The 26,043-nt window shown below is 39.0% G+C and overlaps 1 protein-coding gene and 1 long non-coding RNA gene across 2 annotated transcripts in view; both read left to right on the top strand.

Annotated features, from left to right (window-relative positions):
* The window catches only part of LOC105009296 (obscurin-like), a 51,905-nt gene that overhangs the window by 12,304 nt on the left and 13,558 nt on the right, over positions 1-26,043 (top strand). The gene's annotated exons all lie outside the window — the stretch shown is intronic.
* On the top strand, positions 1,198-4,847 carry LOC109615030. The gene is made up of 2 exons (XR_002196046.3): positions 1,198-1,546; positions 4,252-4,847. It is a non-coding gene; the product is annotated as an uncharacterized LOC109615030 (long non-coding RNA).

The raw sequence follows: 26,043 nt of genomic DNA, 5'->3' as shown, positions 1-26,043 counted from the left end.
TCAGGCAGAGGAATATCCAATATCCTGGCTGAGAATGGATTCAGAGCCAATATTGAGGAAGAGCTGCTGCTCAATGCCTCTATTGCAGCAGATCACTAAGTGGGCTCACCTTTGACCAGGATGTCAATATTTGGCAGTGTCTCCATCACATCAGTAGAGGACTGAGCCAGTGTGGAACGGTACTTCACAGAAAAGTGGCCCGACATTCATATTCTATTTGATGAGGCAATGAACAATAACAGCACACCTTTCAAAAATGCCTTGATGTGCCTAATAAATACAACAAAAATATTTGCTTGAAAACGAAGTGTTCATGTTTTGATTGATTGATCCCAGAATAAAGGACTGATTTATCTGATGATTTACTTACTCAAAATAAACCAAATGTGACATATTGAAATTAAGTTCTGGAAGTGTTTACAAAAGTATTGTACATTTTATGATTTAAAAAGTACAAGTTTAGTTAAAGAAGAGACACATTTCAGATGACCAATGTATATATTTTCTGTGCCTAGAATTGACAACAGCCTATGGTCTGTATTTGCATATGATCAATGGTAAGTGTAAGTTTACCTAATGTAATACAGTCATTATGTAAGATATGCATGTAAAGGCTACAAATAAGTTTAACTGCAATATTTCACTATCCTGTCAATATGTATTACTCATTGTCTAAAATATTTATTATTTAGACTTAAACAATAACCAAAACACCAACCACAGTAACACTGCGCAATATTGGAGCAGCAAATATCAAACAGGCTGCATTGATCTATATAGGATTAGCAGTTGGCAGGATGAACCAGTGGCGGAACGTGTTCCTCTGTTTCCACAGCTCATCTTAGAGAAGATGAGAAGGGTCTTCTTGCAGTCCAATTGCCTTCCTCAACAGCTAGTTGAGCCTGCAAGTCACCCCCCATTGTCTATGACCAACCTGATGACTGTCAGTGCGTAACAAATGTACATTTGAGCTATTTCAATAAATGTATTCAGCCAGTTAAGCCAAATAATTGGGCGACAGCTTGTGTAATTGGCTAACAAATCTAAAGTAGATAAAATAACCGTGTCTTCGGGTAAACTCTTAATATGAAAAAACAATGAATGCGTGTCCTGTGTATTTGGCCAATGACAGGCATTCCAGATTTAGCCCCACCCACAGGGGAAATTCGGAATATGATGTGTTTTTTCTGACTTCGACGAGGTAACCGAAGTTGTTGTTCAATGTAAACAAACAAACGATACCCGGACCATCCGCTACAATCTAGCAATTACCGGCGATTGCCTGTGGTTTAACCTGAATCTCCAAAACAAAGTGATAGCATTCAACCTAACAACATGCATTAAAACTATCTAGTCGCATAATTTCGACTGTGATGTCGGTCATTGTACAGTATTATCTCAAAATCTGGCAACCCTGATTGGTCTGTGCCCGGAAGTATTCTGCCTCCAAGTAGTTTTTATTGCCTAAATACATTCATCATTCGGCTATCAACGATTTGTAATCCATAACTAACTACATTCTAAAGACGGGTAAAACATCTGAAAGGTAAGTTTGTTCCGTAACAATCTAGCAATTGACTGCAATGTCCTGTGGTTTAACGTGCCTCTCCAAAACAAAGTGAAACCATACAACATAACATGCATGAAAACTATCTAGGGCAAGACGTTTCCTGCTCAACTGTAAATACTACTAAAGTTGCTCCATACAGGAATAGGATGTTTCGAAAGTAGTGTACTAAATAATATGTAAAGTAATGAACTATATAGGGTAGTCTGTGGAAAAGTGGGACACATTTGGTAAATGCTACATCCATTTAAACACCTTTTTAAGTATCTTTCAGCTTGAGTGGGGGAACTATTTTCTCATTAAAACCCTATTACGATGCCTGATGGAATAAGCATTTAAAATTCTGTTAAATTCTATTATGTTTTATATTTTTTAATTAGTAGTTGCACATTTTTACAGAATAATAGATAAGCCTCTTATTTGATTGTTGTCATAGTGCAGGGCTCCAAACTGCGACTAAAATGGTCGCATTTGCGACCAAATATATTTCTTTGTGAGTGAAATTTCTGTCAAGGTCGCCATTGGCGACAATACAAATGTACTCCCTTTTATTGTAAAATGTGCATCCTACGTGCATGTTTTATAACCAGTAGCCTATCCCTTCATTTGTTTTGTTAACGTCATTCATTTGTACAATCGGTCTGTCCCCTTCTACTGACTAACGTTAACTTCCTTGAAGGCGGGTAACGTTACTCTGTTGAAGTTTAAAACTATTGGATTTGCCCAGCGTCACTCTGGATCTGCGATAACCAATCGCAAGCGAATGTCACCTTTCCGCGCCAGAAAGAAATGTCAAAGCGAAATATATCTTACTTCTTCAAGACAGGCCCGGCTGCAGGATGAAATGAACGATTCTTAAGGGGGCTTAACTTTATACCATCAATCAATACACACTGATAACTCGCTTAATAAAAATATATGCCAGCGTCATTTATTATGCATATTAATCCTTTCACGCTTAATTTTAATATTTTGACTCCCCAGAGTATTTTCCCCCTTAATGTTTCCATGTCGACGCGTCATATCTGTCACGTGACACACCGCTCCTTTATTTTATTTTTATTTTTTTATTCAAAATATTCACAAACGTGCTTACCATGTCATCAACTATATGATATTCCGATTCTCAAATACGTGTAAGTGAGTGTGTTTGGTCGTATAAAAATCTTTACAAATAATCTTGATCGCCGCAATGTTGTCCTATCAGTCAGATTAACAGCACGTAATTCATCAGTTTCTCCTGAAATACATGCAAGAAAGATGCCGGTGAACTGTCAGAAGAATAGAGTAAACTTAATAGTTACTTCCACTATGTTTGTCTGATATGAATAACACACGTTGGCAAAATTATATTTGAATAGATTGTTATGGCTGCTTCCACAGACATCAATGTGTATTTTACAACCTCCAAATGTATTGTTTTACTCATGCTTATGTGTATTAAAATGTCTGAAACCTAAAATAAACAGTATGAGGTTGAAAACATTGCATAGTTGTGATAGCTTAATATGACAGCGCTGAACACGTCCTACTGCCTCAGCGCCAACCAACGCGCTAAAGCACAGTTTGAATCTGGCAGTTATGCGACGTCACTGAAATTCTAAATACCATAATGATATATCTTTTTTATTTGACTGTATATAGTTCTTAAGTCGTAAGTGACATTCAGTTCCCAAATAAGCTTCAGTTTCCAGAACATTCACAAGATGAAAATGCTGAAACTGTAAGAAGAGGAGAGACATGCACAAATTGCACACAACAGAGTGACTAAAAGTAATGAACTAATGAACACATTGTTATGTGGTTCTTAAAAAAAAAAAATTTGGCGCCTGTTTTTTTTCCCCCTATAGGAGCCAATGGCTCCTTAATTGATTTTTTTGTTTGGAGCCCTGTAGTGGCATGTTGTATTTGAAAAATGACAACATGCCCACTATGATGATAACAATACAGAGTTAATTGTTTTGATTGGCTTGCAAAATTGGCAGAGTCTACTACCCATGAGCTTAAATGTCTCACTCAACCTGAAGTCCCCCTAGTAGAATGGGTGGTATAAGGTAGTGTACAACATTCCTTGAGTGGGCATTCCAGTTGAAAGCTCTGACATGGAACTCGGAAATTCAGACCTCTAAGTACAAATGGAACGCACCATTAGTCGAGTAACAGACTAGTCAACTAGATGTCGATTGTATGGGGTCAGCTGTAATGTCCAGTTTAATCAAATGGACACTAATTTATGTATGAAGAAATAAACATGAATGTCTCCAGCCCAAAATTGTAATGACATAGCTTATCATATTAAGACTATATTTACCTTTCAGAGTTGAAAAGTTAAGAATATCATAAAATAGGAATTATTTTACTGTAGTGTTAAATGTTGATAGGCTACTATCCTCATTGTGGATGTACAGGCAGTGTAACATCTGCTGTTTATTAGGTAATTTATTCTAATAAAGCTCAAATTAATGGTTCATTGATACATGTATGTTTTTAATGATGAAATAATGTACAGTCATTTGCTTTTTATTTTATTGCAAATAGGATTTTTAGATTTGTAGTAGGCTTATTTGAGACTATTTATGTGCCAAGCATGGCTTTGCTTGGTCTAGTTCAGAATTTTTAAAAGAATAAATCTATTTGAAACCTCTTGTCTTTTTCTCTCTCTCTCTCTTCTTTCTTGGTTCCAGCATGTCTAAATTGTTATTAAAGCAGAAGACTTTTCTGCTAGATACCCTGTCAGGAAGCCCCGGGGAGATCCTACAGAATATAAGCGAGAACGAACTAGTGACGCATCACGAATACAGGAAACTGTACGCTACCAGTAAATCATCTCCATATGATTCCATTGTCGAACTGCTGGATATGCTCATTGGTAAGGGAGAAAAGAGATGCAATGAATTCCTGACCCTGCTCACAAAGCCTGCAATCCAATTAGCCTACCCCAAACTAGAAGAAAAGCTAAGTGACACAACTCTGGTCAGCAATCCAGTACCCCCAGACATCTGCACCCTCAACTGTCAATACCCCTGCTCCAAAGATTCAAACTGCTCCAGTAAAAAAGAAACAATGTGGAAAGGAGGAGGAAAAGAAGAAAACTGTTCGAAGGCCAAGGCAAGCATCTGGGACCATCGTTAGTGTTTCGGAGATAATAACGGGAAACAGCGGGGGTAAATACTTCCAAGCTGTTCTGAAGCAGGAGGATGGGCCGATTGACATTCTGAACTTAGATATAACGACACGTAAACGCTTTGTAGGAGCACAGAAAAGATGCTCTTCAGTGAAATTGAAAGGCATCTCATTTGAGAAGCTTGGAATAATCAAAAAAATGGGAATTAAGTTCAAAAACACATCAAATTTGTCTTTCACGAAAGGCAGTAATAATAAACCCACTGTCAATTAAATATAGCAATATAAACACTTTATATGTGTTAGGACTAATGTCCTGTCAGAATATTCAAAACCAAACCCAGCCTGGGACTGAGTTTGAACAGTTTAAAGTCTAGTTTTTAAAACTCAATTTATTACCCATGTCAGGGAAATTTCTTACACTGATGTGTTCTTACTGATTAAAGGACTGAGTCCCCATGTTTAGATAAGTAAAGGAATGTAGGTAGAGTGGGGTCTGGTGTTTGTCTCAGGGAGACATCCTTGAACAGCATCCTTGACCGACACTAGTGGATTAGTTACTCGTAAATTAGTTAATATGTATAACACTTTTAGGGTCAATCCTTGGGTGTCCAGACATTGTGGCTCCTAAAAGGTTGAAAAGGTTTACCATGTGAATGTGTTTTATTGACACACATATTACCACACCCCTTTTTCCCTCCTTTAAATTATGATGCTTGTCCTGTTTTACTTTAGAGATTATTCATTGTTACTTTGTAACCTGTGTATTCTCTCATTGCAAGAATAAACTGTTTATTGTGCATTTGAGTTTTCCTCTGTCTTACCTACCATTTTCGTAAATTGTTTGGACTTTAGAAATTGCCATCACACCCAGCCTACATAAACATCATTCACCAACTACATACACAAATCATTCATTGCCTAGCTTACATATAATTTTTTTTTTTAAACAACTTTATTTGCAAAGCTAATATAAATCTGCTCTAGACTGTGCATATCTTAAGCCTATCTGTTTTTTTGTGCCTTTCTTAACTGTTTTTAACTCTGAGATGTGATGAGCAGCGTTGTGTTGTTGGGGGTCTGTAGTGATTGCCGAAAATATTTTTATATTGTAAAATAAATGTTCTATAATGTAGTAGATGCCTGAGTTCTTGCTCTGTCCAGTGTCTGTGTTTGTTCTGCCCTCACAATGCGTTCCTATGCAAAACTAAGTAGAAAAAATATACTTTTGGAAAAGTCTGGATTGATCCTATGGGAAAACTAAGGGGTGTGCAACATGCTGTTCTACATAGGGAATAATCTAGCATCAAAATGATACAGTGGGGATACAGTGCAGTGCAGGATTTTAATCCATGACGGTGTAGTGTGTTACTAATGGTTTTCTTTGAGACTGTGGTCCCAGCTCTCTTCAGGTCATTGACCAGGTCCTTCCGTGTAGTTCTGGGCTGATCCCTCACTGATGCTCCACGAGGTGAGATCTTGCACGGAGCCCCAGACCGAGGGAGATTGACCGTCTTCTTGAACTTCTTCCATTTTCTAATAATTGCGCCAACAATTGTTGCCTTCTCACGAAGTTGCTTGCCTATTGTCCTGTAGCCCATCCCAGCCTTGTGCAGGTCTACAATTTTATCCCTGATGTCCTTACACAGCTCTCTGGTCTTGGCCATTGTGGAGAGGTTGGAGTCTGTTTGATTGAGTGTGTGGACAGGTGTCTTTTATACAGGTAACAAGTTCAAACAGGTGCAGTTAATACAGCTAATGAGTAGAGAACAGGAGGGCTTCTTAAAAAAAAACGAACAAGTCCGTGAGAGCCGGAATTCTTACTGGTTGGTAGGTGATCAAATACTTATGTCATGGAATAAAATGCAAATTCATTATTTTAAAATCATACAATGTGTTTTTCTTGATTTTTGTTTTAGATTCCGTCTCTCACAATTGAAGTGTACCTATGATAAAAAATTACAGACCTCTACATGCTTTATAAGTAGGAAAACCTGTAAAATCGGCAGTGTATCAAATACTCTCCCCACTGTTTGTCTCAGTCACATGCTGAGAATGCTATTGAAATTTTTAAGTTTTAAAAATTTACTTAAAATTGTGTAGGTGCTTAATTGGGAAACCAAAGGTTGTGCAATGTTTGAACCTTCCCTTCTGATGTATATTATTCTGAAAATAGCTGGCCTACCGGTTCAAGCTTTGTTTTTAGTGAAAAAAGCCATATTCACTAGGCGAAACTAAAGTTGTATTTTTCCTTATGCTGTACCTTATTCATGTCACTTATAGACACTGTAAATGACATGGCGTTTAAATCAACTCGTTAGCCCCACTAGAGTATTTTTCCCTAAACTCCTCTCGGTTTTTTAATGCCTTATGTCGTTATTCAGGGAGGTAACTAGGCCTATTTTAGGGGGGCTGGAGTTTCTCCTGATACATAACTGTTCCCTACAGAGTTGGGTTGTCCCTCTGTACTGGACACGTCCTACTCTGTAGAGCCCCTATCTGGATATGGGACTACTGAAGAGTCTTATAAATACATTTTGATTGATTGATTGATTACACTCTGAGTCCTGCTGGTCCTACTGACACAGGAGGATATGTGTGTAGAGCTGGGAGAGGAGACCCAGTCTATTACACAGACTACAGTGAACCTCAGTTTCTCTGGTCAAGAGGTAGGTACATTGAATTATATTTAGGTTACCCCCATGTGTACAAAATGAGCGATGAAAGGTTTGACTCTGTCTGTCTTTGTTCAGATCTGCAGTCTTCAGTGTCTCTCAGAATAAGTTCCAACAGAACTCAACACTTTACATCAAAATCTCTCTCACTGACCTTTAATATGAAGGGGAACTCTACTGGATGGAGACTGATGAGATACACAGAGACTGGAGTGGAGTCAGGGTGTTCCCCTAACTGGGGATCAATAACAGGGTCCACATGTACCATCACCTCCACAGACACAGGGGACAGTGGAGTGTACTGGTGTGAGTCTGGATCAGGACAGTACAGTAATGCTGTCAACATCACAGTGTCTGGTAGGTCCATGAGGCAGTCATTTTATTATTCAAATATGAAATAGTATGTAGAATTTTGTCACTGAATTACAGTTTCTAATGTAATAGAAATTCATAAGACATTGATATATGATTTATGACATTTCCAGATTTACTGTATTATATTTATATTATGTTACACAGGTGGTGATGTGATCCTGGAGAGCCCTGTCCATCCTGTGACTGAAGGAGACTCTGTGAATCTTATCTGTACGTATACAGCTCTGGAAAAAAACAAGAGACCACTGCACTTTTTCTTTCCTTTCCAAAAAAGTCAAAAGGCAGGTTTTGAGTGAGGAACAGAAGGGTTCAAATTAAGAGATCACTGCAAATTGAGTTGTTCTGTTCCTCACTCAAAACTTTCCTTTTCAACTTTTTTGGAAAGGAAAGAAGGTGCAATGGTCTCTTAATTTTTTTCCGGAGCTGTAGATATCAACCACACACAAACCCCAATGCCGATGTTTACAAAAATAGAGTACTCCTCAGTAATGAGACCACAGGCGAGATGACCATCCCTACAGTATCTAAGTCAGATGAAGGTTTCTATAAATGTAAATCAAATAAAATAGAATCTCCTGAAAGCTGGGTGACAGCGAGAGGTGAGAAATTGTTCATGATCAAATTACATTTACATCATTGTGAAGTGTGAGGGTTGAGCATGAAACAGAAGAGGCAAAAAGGAAAACAACGACACAACGATAATGCAGCTTTAGGATTAGTCTCATTTATAGAAACCCACACCGTTCTCCAACAAAGAAACAACAATCCATACATAAATCATCGCAAACTACATTTATATACAGAACTAAATAGGTGATTGGGTGCAGTAATGTAGCGCTAACATTATATTAAGATTACAGTCTTTAAATCAGTGGTTCTCGATAATTTGTTAACAAGGATAAACTCTGCAGTCCTGCATGTTTTCTAAACACAAATATATATTCTGTATCCAAAGCATAAAGAAACATGTCCCCTACTTTATTTTGTTTACTGTCTTTATTCTACAACTCATGGTGTCTTGCTGTTCTCTCTCCTGTCATAGTTCCTGGATCCTCAACTTGTAACGAGGACTCACGTGGGAGACGCACGCCCTTCCCCCCGGGGTGGTGGGTGCGGCGGTTGGAGGCGAGGATGCTGGCCGAGCCGGAGCCAGCAGTGGTCTGCCCAGCCGAGGTGCCCTGTGATGGCAATTTCTTAAGTGCAAAACAGTTCTATGAAAATGGTAGGTAAGACAGGGGAAATCAATTGCACAATAAACGGCTGTAATAACTTGCAAGGAGAGAATACGCAGGTTACAAGTAACAGTGAATAGTCTCTAAATAAAACATCATTCCGACAGTATTTATTACATAGAAAAAGGGGTGTGGTAAGATGCTGCCATCTGTCTTATGTCAATCAAACACATTCCCTTTGTTCTATCACACAAGTCAAATGCTATCTTCCCTCACCTTATCCTTCCTGCCATAATGTTTACTGTAGTGTTTACCCAAAGGGGCCAACTGACCTTACTCCCCCCAAGGACCACATTCCTGAGGAACAAAAGACTGACACCCTTCTTCTAGGCAGGAGGACATGGCCCAAATACCTGTTAATCCTCTGATATTATACAGACGTGTCACAATCAAAGTAAAGATCTACATATCAGCCAAATGGAAAGACAGACATTTCTCAAATGTACCTTAGTTAAAAATTACCATAACAGCCCCTACCATCGTCTCCTCTGTCGCAGAGGAAGACCATCCAGCTAAGCCTTCCTCAGGGATTCGGGAGAAGCCCGATGGCAGGGAGGTCGGCGAGCGTCTTGTGCACCTCAGGCAGGGGACAAGGAGCGTGCAGGCCTTAGACGGTACTGTACGCTGCCTTACTAATAAGTACTGGTGGCCTGGTCTGGCCAAGGATGTGAGGGCGTACGTGTCCTCCTGTTCAGTGTGCGCTCAGTGTAAGGCACCTACACACCTACCGGCAGGTAAGTTACTCCCTTTGCCCGTTCCACAACGACCATGGTCTCACCTGTCCATTGATTTTCTGACCGATCCATCCCCTAACTAGGCAATACCACGATCCTGGTTTTTGCGGACCGGTTTTCAAAGGCCTGCCGCTTCCTTCCTCTCCCCGGTCTCTCGACGGCTCTGCAGACAACGGAGGCGTTGTTCACCCATGTCTTCCAGCACTACAGGGTGCCAGAGGATATTGTCTCTGACCGGGGCCCTCAGTTCACGTCTCGGGTTTGGAAGGCCTTTATGGGCCAGTTGGGGGTCTCGGTCAGCCTCACCTCCGGGTTCCACCCCCAAGCTCCCACGGCACTGTCATGTCTTGTTATTACACACACCTGGTGTCCATTCCCTCGTTAGGTGACCTATATTAGTTCCTGGGCGTCTTTGTGAGGTATTGTTCTATGTTTGGTGTTGTATTTGAGAAGCTGTCTGCACGTTTGTTTTGTGCTTGTGCGCTCTTGTTTTTTGTGTGCCTTTTAAAAAGAGAAAAGAAACATTTATGTTAACAACCTCCCTGCGTTTGGCTCCCTTTATTCACTACACACCACAACGACACCTGTGACACGACATCAGTCCTAGTAGGAGTGGTTGTGGGTCTGGTTGTTGCTGCTGTTCTACTGACCATCTTCTTGATCCTGCTTTGTTGATATAAAAACAACAAAGGTGATACTTTTACTATTTCTTAACTTTTAAGGTCATGTTTATAAGACAAATATTCAAATCATAATTGACCTGATATAATAATTAGTATTTGTCTTCACAGTTTCTTGTTCAAACAGAATATTCTGGCAAGTAGATCTCTCTATACGATGTTTATTATAAAGTAACATATTTTCTGTATTCTTCATTCATGTATCTCTCCTTGTAGCACCATCCATCCACAGAGCACCAACCAGGACCCACAACATGACCAAGGATCTACCCAGGTTCAGTCTCCTGATGCTGGGTATACAGGTCAGTAGTGTGGTCTGTCTCCTGATGCTGGGTATACAGGTCAGTAGTATGGTCAGTCTCCTGATGCTGGGTATACAGGTCAGTAGTATGGTCAGTCTCCTGATGCTGGGTATACAGGTCAGTAGTATGGTCGGTCTCCTGATGCTGGGTATACAGGTCAGTAGTATGGTCAGTCTCCTGATGCTGGGTATACAGGTCAGTAGTATGGTCAGTCTCCTGATGCTGGGTATACAGGTCAGTAGTATGGTCAGTCTCCTGATGCTGGGTATACAGGTCAGTAGTATGGTCAGTCTCCTGATGCTGGGTATACAGGTCAGTAGTATGGTCAGTCTCCTGATGCTGGGTATACAGGTCAGTAGTATGGGGGCAATTCCACGCAAATGTCAACCTTGCATTAAAAAAATAAAGTTATCATAAAAAAATCAAAACCCTTTCTAAGTTGTCCATTTGGATCTGTATTTTATTGTATTGATGTGCTGTCATGTAAATTTTAAGGACATTTCTGTTTATTCACCTCAGATAAGGTGTGCACAGATACTAAAATTGCTTTTTTTATACAAACCTCTTTCATGCTTTAAAAAGAGGGATCAAAGACTCCTTTAATTATACTTTATGTTGATAGTAAGGATTTTGCAGAAAGATGGGGGCATGACTGAGATATAAATACACTCACTTTGTTATAACTGCATTTCCCTTTACATTTATAAAGGCTATATTTAGGAAGTCACGACGCTTAAGTGCTGTGTCACGTCCGTAACGATTTAAAGAATAAGTTTAGATTGTATAATCATTATTATTACAATTAATTTGAAACTTTATGTACAAAGCCAAAATATGTCCATTCTAGTTATGATTGACAAATCATCTCACTTAATTGCTCTAAACAACCTAATTATGCGTTACGGACGTGACCGTTATGGACGCTTCACATTAAATCATGCATGATTTGACCAGCGCATATTTGTTTAATTAATTCATTTATTTATTTATTTCAAGCAATATAATGACACATAACAAAGGCAATCAAGAAGCATTCTGATTAAATCAATACGAAAAGATAAATTCATCAACTTTACAATATAAATCGATCTATTGCTTGAAATGGAGTGGAAAGAAGTCAAACTTATTTAAACTCACCTTGGTCTTTCATCATTTTACTGTTAAAAAAACCCCACACATATATTAAATTGATCTCTATTACTGTACATCAGAACTTTTTAGAAATCAATTAATACTAGTACCATGGAGTGTGCGTGCGCGTGTGTGAGAGAGAGAGAGAGAAATATGAGACCCGCCTTCTGTGATGACTCACTTTCTTTCCCGCGCACGCCCTCTGTGGTCAATGGCAGTTATTTCTGTGGTGATTGTAGATCTGCGATTTCTGGACAAAATCTCTACTTTATTTGCAGTAATTGGTAAGTATTTTGGGCGTCTCTTTCACACAGATCGTCTTGATCCTCCTGACATCCAAACCAATATAAACGTGGCAAAAACCCATCGGGCCTAATGAAATGAAGTAATCATTGTGATTTTGACTTAAGACAATAACATTTCAATTATTATTTCAATGCATTGGCTAATTTTGCAATAATGTGGCTATTTTAAAGCACGATGCACATTCAACAACGCAAAACGTTATTTTTTTTAAAACATTGCGATTAGTTTGACACAAAACATAAAATTGCGATCATTGTGACATGATTGCTTTTTTGCATGCAAAAAAAAAAAAACCGCTCTCCAGACTGTTTGTTCTATATAGACACAGGCCAACACACTGTTACAATCAGACAGCGTTTCAATTCACTGACGGGACTGAGGGGAAACCGGTCTTAACTCCGGAGAATATCGATATGATAAACTACATATATATGTATCTTAGCATTATCAATTCCGTATCTTTCGGGGTCTAAAGTAAACACATTGGTGATAAAAACACATTATCAAGCAAGCAATATCATGCCCGAATTGAGTTTTGAACATGCTCACATGCCGGTTACAGTTTAGCAGCATGAGAGATATGCGTGAACTAATCTATAACACGGTGATTTCAGTTTAAATTTGATTAATTGTGCAGACTTACCTTACTGATGTCTCAGATGTTTGTTGTTTCAAATAAAAAGAGACACACAAAAAGGTCTCTGTTCAAGTTTTCCAGCGTCAGCCAAGTGATGATTTCGGAACGGTCACGTCCATAACGGAAAGAAGTCACATCCGTAACGTCCGTTTTTCCTCATAAATGGATTTTTCTAAACTAAAATAAAATAAATAATGCATGTTCTATAGAGAGCCAACACTCATCCATTCAACTAGTATTATTTATTTTGGCTTGTGCATTTTAATTCACAGAATTTCAACAAAGTATATTGTCTCCCACAAACTCGCGTCTTTTTTTGTCACGTCCTTAACGCATGTGTATTTCCCTCATATTAAATATAAAACGCATGTGTAGATTGATATTTTTCTAATGTCTGTACTCCTTTATTAAGGGAGTATGGACATATAAACAGACATTTAAATATATTGGTAATACGCATTTTCTGAGAATTTATATTTTATGTTTTGACTGCAAATGTCATGTCCATAACGGTGGAATTGCCCATGGTCAGTCTCCTGATGCTGGGTATACAGGTCAGTAGTATGGTCAGTCTCCTGATGCTGGGTGTACAGGTCAGTAGTATGGTCAGTCTCCTGATGCTGGGTATACAGGTCAGTAGTATGGTCAGTCTCCTGATGCTGGGTATACAGTTCAGTAGTATGGTCAGTCTCCTGATGCTGGGTATACAGGTCAGTAGTATGGTCAGTCTCCTAATGTTGGGTATACAGGTCAGTAGTATGGTCAGTTTCCTGATGCTGGGTATAAAGGTCAGTAGTATGATCAATCAGGCAACATTGAAAATGGTAAACTGTGATATGTTTTTCAGTTTGCTTTTCTCCACGATATATGGTTGAATCTCTTTTAGATGTGGAAAGTCTGTGAACTATATGAATATTCCCTTTCCTAACACTTACAGTTGTTTTTTAATTTAATATGACAGATATAAAGAGAGTAATGTGGGACTTCTATGTTTAAACTGCCCATTTTGACCTGGACATATTGTAACATATTTATATAGAATCTATAAGTAGTATATCAGTAGAATCACTAGCATTTCTCAGTTAGCCATGAAATTCCAAATGTGAAAGCCTTTGGTTTAGATGACGCAGGGCTCAAATCTACATATACATGACATTCTGTAACATACACTTATTTGTGAATCTTTCTGGCTGATCAGCACCACCTTCGCAACCAGTGGCCATAATGGCCAGTTGATGTAACCTATGCTGAGATTTACCTCAGAAAGATGGTCAAAACCCAGAAGAAGAGTAAGACTGGACATCCCTCTTCATCTTTTCCCATTCATAACCTCATACCTCTTTAACCCACATTGAATATAGTTGGATAATATTCTGTATAATAACAAATATATTCTTCTTCTGTTTAATTCCCATCTACTACACAAACAACCAGAGTCAGAATCAGTATATTCTCCAGTAAAGACTGTGATGGCACTTCCATTGATAGGAACTCTGAAAAGTGTAAGTACAGAGACAAAATTATGTTGGCACAATTAACAGTTTATTTGCGAATAGAGAGACGCGTCAAAAGCTTACAGAATAATCCTCTGAGGAATCTCTGAGGTAAATACATGAACAGTCAGTATTTATTACATTTAAAAGGGGTGTTGTAAGATGCTGCTCAGCTGTCTTATGTCACACAGGTTTTACCACAAGGGCGAGCTGTCCCCCACCGTATCCTTCCTGCCCTAGATGTTAACTGTTGTGTTTACCCGAAGGGGCCAATTGCCCTTCCTAATCCCAAGGGCTACATTCCTGAGGAACTAAGGACAGATACTCTTATTGGTTTAAGCAGATAAACAGATAAACAGATAAGTCAGATAACCTAATGATGCTCTGATATTATGCAGACGTGTGTCACAAACAAAGACCAGAGCTACATACCAGGTAATACATTATACATTAGTTGTACATTAGTTCATGAATTTCCATAACAAGACACATTCCACAGTAAGACTAGATCACATCTATTAAAGGGAATGGAAATAATGGTGTGATATTATAGTATATCTGAGTATCTCCTAACATACTCTGTGTTAATATTTTGCAGGCCCTTGAGGGAGATGAACACAATCACAGAAATGTGACACACACACATTACCACACACACGATGGATTTGTATCATACTATGATATCAACAGATGTTAATGTTACTTTTTTTAAATGACATGGGGTAATGACAATGGATGATTTCTTTGATCATTAATTTATTTCTAATGTCATCCAAACTATTGAATCAATTCATTTATAAATGAATTGAGAAATCTCTTATTTTTATAAACCTATAAAGCAACAAATATTTTTGCTTTGTCATTATGGGGTATTGTGTGTGGATTGATGAGGGATATTAATTTTCTTTTTACTCAATTGTAGAATAAGGCTGTAACGTAACAAAAAGGCTAGAACAATGTGTATACTAGTAGGCAAACCCAATGTACCTGTAAGACAACATCATTTAAACCTGGGCATCTAGTTAGGGTTAACCATAACAAAATAACCAAAAAAAAATACTGTGTGTAGCAAAGAAAAACATGGTGTTGCTATTTCCCTAAAACAAATCTTAGCTAACTGCCATAACCTCACCAAGATAAAATATTTTCTATTGGTTTATGTTCTACGGTATCTAAGCAGGCTCTAGAAATACAGAGAATAACAGCCATTGACACTAAACGCTACTAAGTCTTTAAAACAACTTTAAATTGATTCAAGTAGCCAACTAGACAATAATGAAACCACACTATATTGACACTATATATAGACTTCTAGTTACATCATTGTAAGTTTTATACAAATACATACACATTATTAGACATACACGTAGACATTTTGCCTACACGTTAGAAGGCCTTCTCATATTTAGCTGGTTAGTTATATTATTAGTCAATAATATAACTATTTGCATGGGCAAAGAGGAGAGACAAGCTAGCATGCAACATCGTCTATCTTGGATAACCTTAACTTTTTTACAGTACTCCACAATGTGGATACGAAACAGTAATACATTATGACTACGTTTTTACATGTTACGTTGGAGTGCAACCATACTGAAAATGTTGAATTACATCAACCACCAGGCTTTACCTTTTATTAGCAAATAAATGTAACATGTTTTTGTGAATGTCATAGGATTTGTCACCTGCATTTTACAGATTTGTGCCTTGCATTACATTTGTGAGTGGCCTTACATATTTGTGAGTTGCTCCACATATTTGTGAATCGCATTTTACGGTTCACAAATATGTTGGTCACGGAATCCAGATTAGGACCTCCTTAGTTCTGGTAATGCTTTGTCTCCAGAAACCATATATGTTTAAAATGTACTTTCAAAATAACAAAACTCATAATTACTTGTATAAATAAAGTGTTGGATAATAAATAAGATTTATGTTTACACAGTTTACAATTCAGCAGCATTTTAGGCTGTATGTTTTTAAGACGAAGACGAAAATTGACTTTGACGAAGTGAACATGGTCAAATGAGAGTTTAAACTTTCAATCACCCAGAAAACCAAATTGTGTATTGCCCCTCTGTGTACTCTGCCAAGTCACCTAATAGACAATGCAATCTATACCAATCTACATTAACAACTATTAGCCTAACAGTTAAATACATGTAAATCTAACAAGGCTGAGATGAGCTAACCAGGAGAGGCATCTGCACTCTTAGGCCTACAGGTAAGAGCCTTTCAATGTGATTTGAATAAATCTATACCTTAACCAGACCTTACCTGAAGATATTTTGCATTCTTAGCATTGTCATATTCTGGGTATATAAGGTTGTGTTATACCACAGGTCCTGAATCTCAGCCTAGTGATCAGTTTAATGCCTTTCAGAATTTAGGTTAGTGTTCTCTGGGGTAAAAATATTTTAAATACACAACTTATCTTCATGGGCACACATGGGGCTGTGTTTTAATTCTAATGTACAGTGCAGTGAAAAGGTATTTGTCCCCTTACTGATTTCCTCTTATTGCATTTTTGTCACACAGATTTGTTTCACATATTCAAACAAAACGTAATATACACTCACCTAAAGGAATATTAGGAACACCTGTTCAATTTCTCATTAATGCAATTATCTAATCAACCAATCACATGGCAGTTACTTCAATGCATTTAGGGGTGTGGTCCTAGTCAAGACAATCTCCTGAACTCCAAACTGAATCTCAGAATGGGAAAGAAAGGTGATTTAAGCAATTATGAGCGTGGTTGTTGATGCCAGACGGGCCGGTCTGAGTATTTCACAATCTTCTCAGTTACTGGGATTTTCATGCACAACCATTTCTAGGGTTTACAAAGAATGGTGTGAAAAGGGAAAAACATCCAGTATGCGGCAGTCCTGTGGGCGAAAATGCCTTGTTGATGCTAGAGGTCAGAGGAGAATGGGCCGACTGATTCAAGCTAATAGAAGAGCAACTTTGACTGAAATAACCACTTGTTACAACCGAGGTATGCAGCAAAGCATTTGTGAAGCCACAACACGCACAACCTTGAGGCGGATGGGCTACAACAGCAGAAGACCCCACAGGGTAAAAAAAAGAGGCTACAATTTGCACAAGCTCACCAAAATTGGACAGTTGAAGACTGGAAAAATGTTGCCTGGTCTGATGAGTCTCGATTTCTGTTGAGACATTCAGAGGGTAGAGTCAGAATTTGGGGTAAACAGAATGAGAACATGGATCCATCATGCCTTGTTACCACTGTGCAGGCTGGTGGTGGTGGTGTAATGGTGTGGGGGATGTTTTCTTAGCACACTTTAGGCCCCTTAGTGCCAATTGGGCATCGTTTAAATGCCACAGCCTACCTGAGCATTGTTTCTGACCATGTCCATCCCTTTATGACCACCATGTACCCATCCTCCGATGGCTACTTCCAGCAGGATAATGCACCATGTCACAAAGCTTGAATCATTTCAAATTGGTTTCTTGAACATGACAATGAGTTCACTGTACTGAAATGGCCCCCACAGTCACCAGATCTCAACCCAATAGAGCATCTTTGGGATGTGGTGGAACGGGAGCTTCGTGCCCTGGATGTGCATCCCACAAATCTCCATCAACTGCAAGATGCTATCCTATCAATATGGGCCAACATTTCTGAAGAATGCTTTCAGCACCTTGTTGAATCAATGCCACATAGAATTAAGGCAGTTCTGAAGGCGAAAGGGGGTCAAACACAGTATTAGTATGGTGTTCCTAATAATCCTTTAGGTGAGTGTAAGTCAAAGAATATCCAAGTAGTTTAGAGTATTTTATTTTCTGAGGGAAAAATGTATCCAACACCGACTGGCCCGGTGTGAAAAAGTTATTATTTGAATTTTATTGATTTCTAACGCTCAAAATTGCGTGGACCTTTATTTTGAAACGATCAAGACCCAAGAACAAGACTGTTTTCTTTCCAGATGCTAATGAAGCTAGTTTCTTCACAGTCAAAGCCAGGAAGTTTTCAAAAATTACTAGACAAGACTGTAACCTGTGCATAAAACGTAACATCGGAGGTGAAACTAAACTGATACCAACACTAGCTAACAATTTAACTACAATTATCACATGCAGTGGATCGAACATTTTGGCTTCTTACATATTGTACAGTACCAACCCTACCAAAAAAGCAATCCACATGGATTGTTTTAGATTATATTATACCAACCCTAATATAAATAACAGTGTGGATTGAATGAAAACCGTCCTAAGATTATTACTGTACACCAACCCTCGTTGATTAAGTCACTATATGGAGCTATTACCACAGGCTTGGATAGAAAATGTGCTGTAATAATTACGTTGACAGTGCCTAACTACGATTACCACGTGGTGGCTCTAAGACGTGCTATCCTGGCTAGTTTCCCAGCTAACACATTAAGTAACCATGACCAACCGTGACGATATGAATTGTTAATGTCATGACATTACCATCTCAAAACGTTGTGGCAACGTTTTCCGAAGGTAATTGCATGACCACATAATTGGTAACCTTCCTTACCTCCTCAGCACGTCGCAGGAGCGTAATTACACGATGTACTGACAATGTAACTAATTGCTTACCGGTTTGGTAACGATCCTACTTAACTGCAACGTTATCTGAAGGACATTAACGATCACATAATTGTTAATCTTCCTTACCTGCTCAGGGTGTAGAAGAAACGTAATTACAGGACGTACTGACAATGTAACAACTTTCGTACCAGTTTGGTAACGATCTTACGTAACTACAACCGGGAAATATTAACTCCTATTTTCGTTGCTACAACATACTTTCCTTATAATGTCATTACTGCCACCACATCGGAAATTCCAAATATTTCAAAGTTCACCTGAGAGTCACAAGAAGTACCCAATCACATATATTCAGACCAATTCAAATAGTTCTATACAATCTCCCACAACACAGACGGAATGCATACAGAAATTGTAAACTGCACGCGCAGATGTGCCACAGATCGAGCGTCCCGCCATTTCTTGTTTGTTATAGTTGGTACTCCTAAATCGTCAGAGGTTTGCAGTATCTCAGTTAATGTGATGTATTGTGATTGCTTGTAGCCCGGTCAAAACCCATTCTTGAGGAGATACCCTCCTGTAGGTTTTCCTCCAACTCCAGTTCTAGTTAATTAGGTTCAAGTTATCAAACATCTACTTAGTAGAATCTGGTATGCTGAATTATGGTTAACGCTGCAGAATGGTAGCTCTCTAGGAATGTAGTTGGAGAGCCCTGACTCAACAAGTAAATAACTAAATACTCTGACGTTATAGGCAAGATGTAATCTTAATCTCAACCTGTTGCTGACAGAAAGTATAGTCCATCCCTCATTCCCTGGTGAATGTTTGGCTTTATTGACATCACTTGTATGTATTTATTACCAATCAAAACCACTTCAAGTCCATAGATTGGCAGATTTTTTATATTGATGCCAGAGTAAATGTTTAATTAATGGTTGTTTGGATAATTATTGTGTCAAGTAAAGTCTATCCATGGAACTGGTGTAGTAATATTTGAAATGTTTGTATTTATGGAACATTATGTAACATTTCAATCAAGTCACCGTCTATCTGTAAGTATTAATCTACATAAATAAGGGGCAAGTGGGCAAAGACAGATCATTCTGATCCCATTGGCGTCAGACACTACAAAGAGTTGAAGATTAACAATTCAAATTCTATGTATTAGATGTTCCATGTCCTACTTTAATGTTACATTTATATTTTGACACGTCTGTTGTGAAAATGTCTTTTAAGTTCTTCATCACACAGACTGATTCCATAAATGTTATAGGTGGAATAACCATTCGATGCGAACAGATGGAAACCAGAAGGGACCGCTACTCAATATACTTCCAGAGAATGATGAGGAATTAATTAACTACAGTATTAATTATGTTGTTAATCTGCACTCTATATAAAATGTTACAACAGATGAATAGGATGAACAAGGATGTTTTGCCAAAGGCAATATAATGAAGAACAAGGCCATCAGAATAGACAGAAATCTGTCTACACATTGCAGGACTAAAACATCCCGCATATTGACTGGGAGAGCAGTGGTCTCCCTACTGACACAACCACTGGTGTTGTGGTGCCAATCACTGAGTGCCTGTTGACAGCTGAGGAGTTTGCAGGACCAATAGCAGCTGTTGACCCAGTGGGACCGTCAGTCTTTTGGCGGTGACATACTGTATACATGGCAGCAGTTCAGCATGTGCAGCATGTTGACCCAGTGGGACCGGCAGTCTTTTGGCGGTGACATACTGTATACATGGCAGCAGTTCAGCATGTGCAGCATGTTGACCCAGTGGGACCGTCAGTCTTTTGGCGGTGACATACTGTATACATGGCAGCAGTTCAGCATGTGCAGCATGTTGACCCAGTGGGACCGTCAGTCTTTTGGCGGTGACATACTGTATACAAGGCAGCAGTTCAGCATGTGCAGCATGTTGACCCAGTGGGACCGTCAGTCTTTTGGCGGTGACATACTGTATACATGGCAGCAGTTCAGCATGTGCAGCATGTTGTTTCACTTTGAAGACCCACAGTCAGCGTAGCCATCTGACAAGGTGTTATTGTTATAGCAGCGCCTCTCTCGCCGCAAGTATTGATGATTGTTTTGGATGTTAGCCTTTTTCAGAAATGTTATAGGGAAATATATGACAGTTTTTCCCGGAAGAGTAGTAGGTCAGACTGCAACACAGCATGTGCACTGGAGGCAACGGTTTATTTAACCTTTTCACGCGTGAGTTTCAAATATGCCTTAACGGCCCCCCAGAGTGAGTTTTTTTGCGCGTGAGTTCAGCACTCACTCAGAGTTCCAGAATTTGATTGTGACGTCACAAAACATTTAATCTGCAGCTTCCCAAAAACACCACGCTGCTTACTAGTTATGCATCTAATTTTTTATTTAAATCATATTAACAAACTTCTACAGGTAGTAACTGTTAAAAATGTATATTGAATAATTATGAACCAATCTTAAAAATGCTGTCCTATTTCTAAAGATCGCGGCGAGAAAGATACTGAAACGCTTCACTTGTTGTATCAATAAAACATACGCAATCTATCAGGCAATAGGTGGTGTGTAAATAGTTTTACGTAATTATTCAGAAGCTCTCAAAAAATTATAGATTCCGATTCTTGCATTTAGTAATGGACAAATGCGATCAGTGAAAAGGTAGATTTTTGAAGATTATGAGCTTTTTTCTCAACAAAAGTAGTGCTGTAATACTGTTTTAGTTTGCGCCATCGGTTGGCTACTAGATCTGCCAATTGAACTATTGTGCGTGAACCCTACCAAAACAAACTGACTGGATTAACCCCACGTTAGCTACATGCATTGAGTGGCGTTCAGACGGTTGACATGAAGTCACTTTGCCAGGTAAGGAACACTAAATACATTGCATTGCAAGCTTCTCTTTTTGACTCAAATTCAAAGAGCTGCAAAGAGCTGGTTTATGTGTAACTGTAGCTAGCTAGCAAACGTCAGCTAACCGCTAGCAAACGTCAGCTAACCGCTAGCAAACGTCAGCTAACCGCTAGCTAACAAAGTTTGACCTGTAATGCAGCGCAGCTAAAATGAAGATCATAGTTTTCCCAGGATGGCAAATCTGTCCGAAAGACTGGCAAATGTAAATGACCATCAGGTCTTAGAGTTACTCACCTTTCTTTATCTTTGATTGATAAAAAGCATAGCAGCACCCTCAACAGGTAACGTAACTTGAAAGTTTTTACACAATGATTTTGACAGGTTGTCAGCTCTTTCAGGAAATGGTTAGATGCTCTGTAGTAGTCGCTAATATAATTCGTTTTTGCGTATTATGTTTATTGTAGAAAATCTAACTTCTAGTGTTGCCTACCTGTTGGTACGTAAGTAACACTTTTTTATGCTTGCTACCTGGTTAATAACATAGTGTGGTCTTGAAACAATTACAATCAGGAAATAAAGTTATAAACGCTGTTTGAGCTAAATGTGAGTAAATAACAGCGCGGTCTGACCAGCCATTGTTACGTCACTCGTACCTAGGCGTTCTAATGATGCGTTCTAAACAATACGTTCTAATCACACCGGTGTGATCGTACGCTTCAGGGACCACTCTAGACTGATCACACCGGTGTGATCGTACGCGTCAAAGGGTTAAGATGAGATTTCAGTGCAATTATCAAAGTTCAATTGCATTGTCTGATTTCAGAGTTAAGGTAATCAATTTCTGAAAATATGTATTTTTTTTTTATTTGGCAGACATTACTCAATGACGTAGTGACTTTGTAGCACTGCCTCTCAACCCAAAAGATATATTTTTGGTAATAGTTCAGAAATTGGGTTGACCCACGGAAGTCCCAGGTTTGTGTCCACATGTGCTCACAGTGCTCTCCAATAATGTGCATCATAAAGGTTAGGATAACGTTTAATGCAACCCCAGTGCTTTGTCCCAGAGAACAGGAAGTTCACATCTAGGCCCTCTTGTCTTATCCATCAGGACCTTCCACTCAGACCACAGTCCCATACACATAAGAGTAGTAAATATTAAGCTAGACCAGATCAGCAACCTTCCCATATACAATACATGATTACCATAGCTCTGACTACTTTGATGTCGCTTACAGGATTCTAACTACTTCTACAACACATGATTAATAACAGCACATAAAAACATACCTGCTGTTTTTTACTATTTACCTGAGAAGTTCTCACAAACGAAACAATTTCTATTATACCTTTTTAGGTTTTACTTAAACATTAAAACAAGGTCTAAATCTAAATCCTTTTGAAAATTCTAGTAATAACTTTTATACAGTGGGTGTTGAATACTTTTTTTCCCTTAGAAAATAAAATGATAATTTATACACAATGTTGTGTTCACATGGGTTTTCTTTTACTTATATTACATTTTGTTTGAAGAAATCAGTAAGGGTACCTTTTCACTGCATTGTACATTAGAATTAAAATAGAGCCCCATGTGTGCTCATGACGATAAGTTGTGTTTTTAAAATATTTTTAGAACACTAACCTAAATTCTGTTGGATTGAGGTAACACAAACAATGGACTCATTATGCTAATAATGCAAAATATCTTCAGGTAAGGTCTGGTTAAGGTATAGATTTATTCAAATCACATTGAAGGGCTTTACTTGTAGGCCTAAGACTACAGCTGCCTCTCCTGGATGACCACCAATGGGACATTGTCTGGTTGCAAATTGTCTCTTGAAGGACATTTCTCCTTTGCTTCACCTGCCTGATTGTTATTATCTCTTTTGGGTGTTTGGAAAAATGATGTACACATGCCTTTGGTTGTAAGGAATCAAGCAATTTTTAAAATGGTGTTATGCATGGTTTTATCCAGATCATGTATTTGCTAAGCTGTCTTGCCCTTTATCAGTTGGCCTCCGTCTATTTGATTCCTTAAATTGTTCATGACAAACACATTTGACACAAATGTTTCAGGCTGTACACATAATCTCAATGATGAAAGAGAATTCTGAAAGGTTGGGTATGAAGTAACATTAGTGTTTCTTGCTAGTCTGTCAGTACATGTGATGAAGCACCAAGGGGAGCATTCAAACAATAATATTGGTATCAACACTATTAACTACTGTATAAGGATGTTTGGTAGCTAAATAAATACAGGACAATCATCAGTACTCTATACAAGGAAAAAGGGGTGTGGTAAGATGCTGCACACACGTCCCCTTTGTCCTATCAATACCTAGGCTTTAACCTAGGGGCAGGCAGTTCCCACCCCACATTAAACCAATGACCTTGTGGGTAACCTTTTCAACTCAAAAGGAACACACAGCATTTGGACAAAGAACAGATACACTGATGGTTTAAACAGATTGATGGAGATCCCAATGATCTACTGACACCATTCAATGATGACCATAAAACACCAGATCCCCTACTCCAATATTATTTTTCTTATATAAACATGGAGACACAGTACTAGTCAATTTTGTGCAAGAACTTGAAGTCGGAGACACTCTCCACTTCAGCTCCATCGATGTGTATGGGGTCATGACCCCCCCTCTGCCGCTTCCTGGAGTCCACGATCATCTCCTTAATCCTTAGACGTTGAGAGAGAGGTTGTTGTCCTGGCACCATGTAGCTACAAATAGTAAGCTACAACACAACGTTCATCTGCATACTGGAGTTTGTAGGGCTGCTGATAATTACACTCACATATAAGTGTAAGTGACCAGACTTGACATCTCTGAGTCCTATATTTCGAAGCATCTGGGAAGGCCCAGGAACACATGCCATTGATTTGTCATCACTGAGTCCTGGGTTTCCAAAGTTTCTGTGTAGCCCCAGGAACACATGCCATTTTACTGTAACATTTGTGTTAAATGACCTATACCTTATGGGCGCTTATGATAATGGATATAGGCACACACACACATACGTAAGTTGAAGTGACCAGACTTGACATCCCTGAGTTCTGGGTCTCTAAACGGTCTGGGTGGTCCCAGGGACACATGCCATTTTGGGCATCCCTGAGTTCTGGGTCTAGGTTTGTCCCACACACACATGCCATTGTGGGCATCCCTGAGTTCTGGGTGTCTGCACAGTTTGGGTGGACCCAGAAACACATGCCGTTTTAATGTTAGGCATGTGATAAAGTTGTAGCTAGACTTATAATAAAGGCTTCCAACATATTGTGGTTTACGAAAACAATAATACTAACAATATGGAGACAGATTACATATTTGTATTTATCACTAAGATTATGTTCCCTTGCACTCATTACCCTACCCTAGTGGTAAACCTGTTGAACCACTGTCTCTCACCACTCACTACACTCTATTCTAATAATGAGGAAGGAACCAGCCTGTCATGTGGTCAACTAGGAGGAGACGTTGGTCTAAAATAAATATATATTTTTGTCTTTTTGAGAGTACAGAGGTGCAATCTAACCAGACTCTCATCATATAGGATGTAGAGGGGTTTGTAAGAACTGTAGTTCAGAGAGAGTTACTTATCACCAAGACAGAATGGACCCACAGGCCAACGATGCACAGGACCCACAGGCCAACGATGCACAGGACCCACAGGCCAACGATGCACAGGACCCACAGGCCAACAATGCTGGCGTCACCGCTGTCCTGGGCCAGACCACAGAGGTGTTCCTCGTCGGTGAAGAGCTCCTTACCATTGAGGAGCTCCCTCATGGTCCACCTCCGCTTGGTCCTGGTTTGGTGGTCGATCCTTCTGTCACAGTATTGGGAAGGCAGGGCACGATTTTAATATATTTCTTCCACAAACAAAAAATAACAAAAGGAAAGTTACAACTGCAAACTGAAGCACCTAGCACAAACACTGATCCAAGAAATGTGGAGAAACAATTGAACTTAACAAAAACTCAAGTGTAGACATGCATAGAGGCAGCCCAGCCAGGACCTGACACACATCATTTATGTTAATCAGGCTGGAGGGTTTGAGGTTCAGGAAGGAAATTCACACAGCTTCAACCAACACTTAACTGTCTAGCACTCTGGTACCCTAAAAACATGATCAGTTGTATATTTTACACTCAAACTGAATTTAATAGATTCTGATGTACCTGCTGGTAATTATTGATGTAAATCGAAGGACTTTAATGTTGCTACTGTACATAACCACCTGGTTGACAAAGTCCCTACTGAGGTCGGACAGTAGTGACTGTCAAAAAGTTAATGAACCTTCTGTTGTCACAAGAAGCTAGTTTGAAGTTGAGTCCAAGGGGAGGTACTGATTTTGAACGATGGCTGCTCATTCCTT

The sequence above is a fragment of the Esox lucius genome, chromosome 24 (genome assembly GCF_011004845.1).
Source record: "Esox lucius isolate fEsoLuc1 chromosome 24, fEsoLuc1.pri, whole genome shotgun sequence".
In the NCBI taxonomy this organism is placed as follows: domain Eukaryota; kingdom Metazoa; phylum Chordata; class Actinopteri; order Esociformes; family Esocidae; genus Esox; species Esox lucius.
Note: the sequence above shows the minus strand (reverse complement) of the source record. Positions and strands in the feature narration are given on the sequence as shown.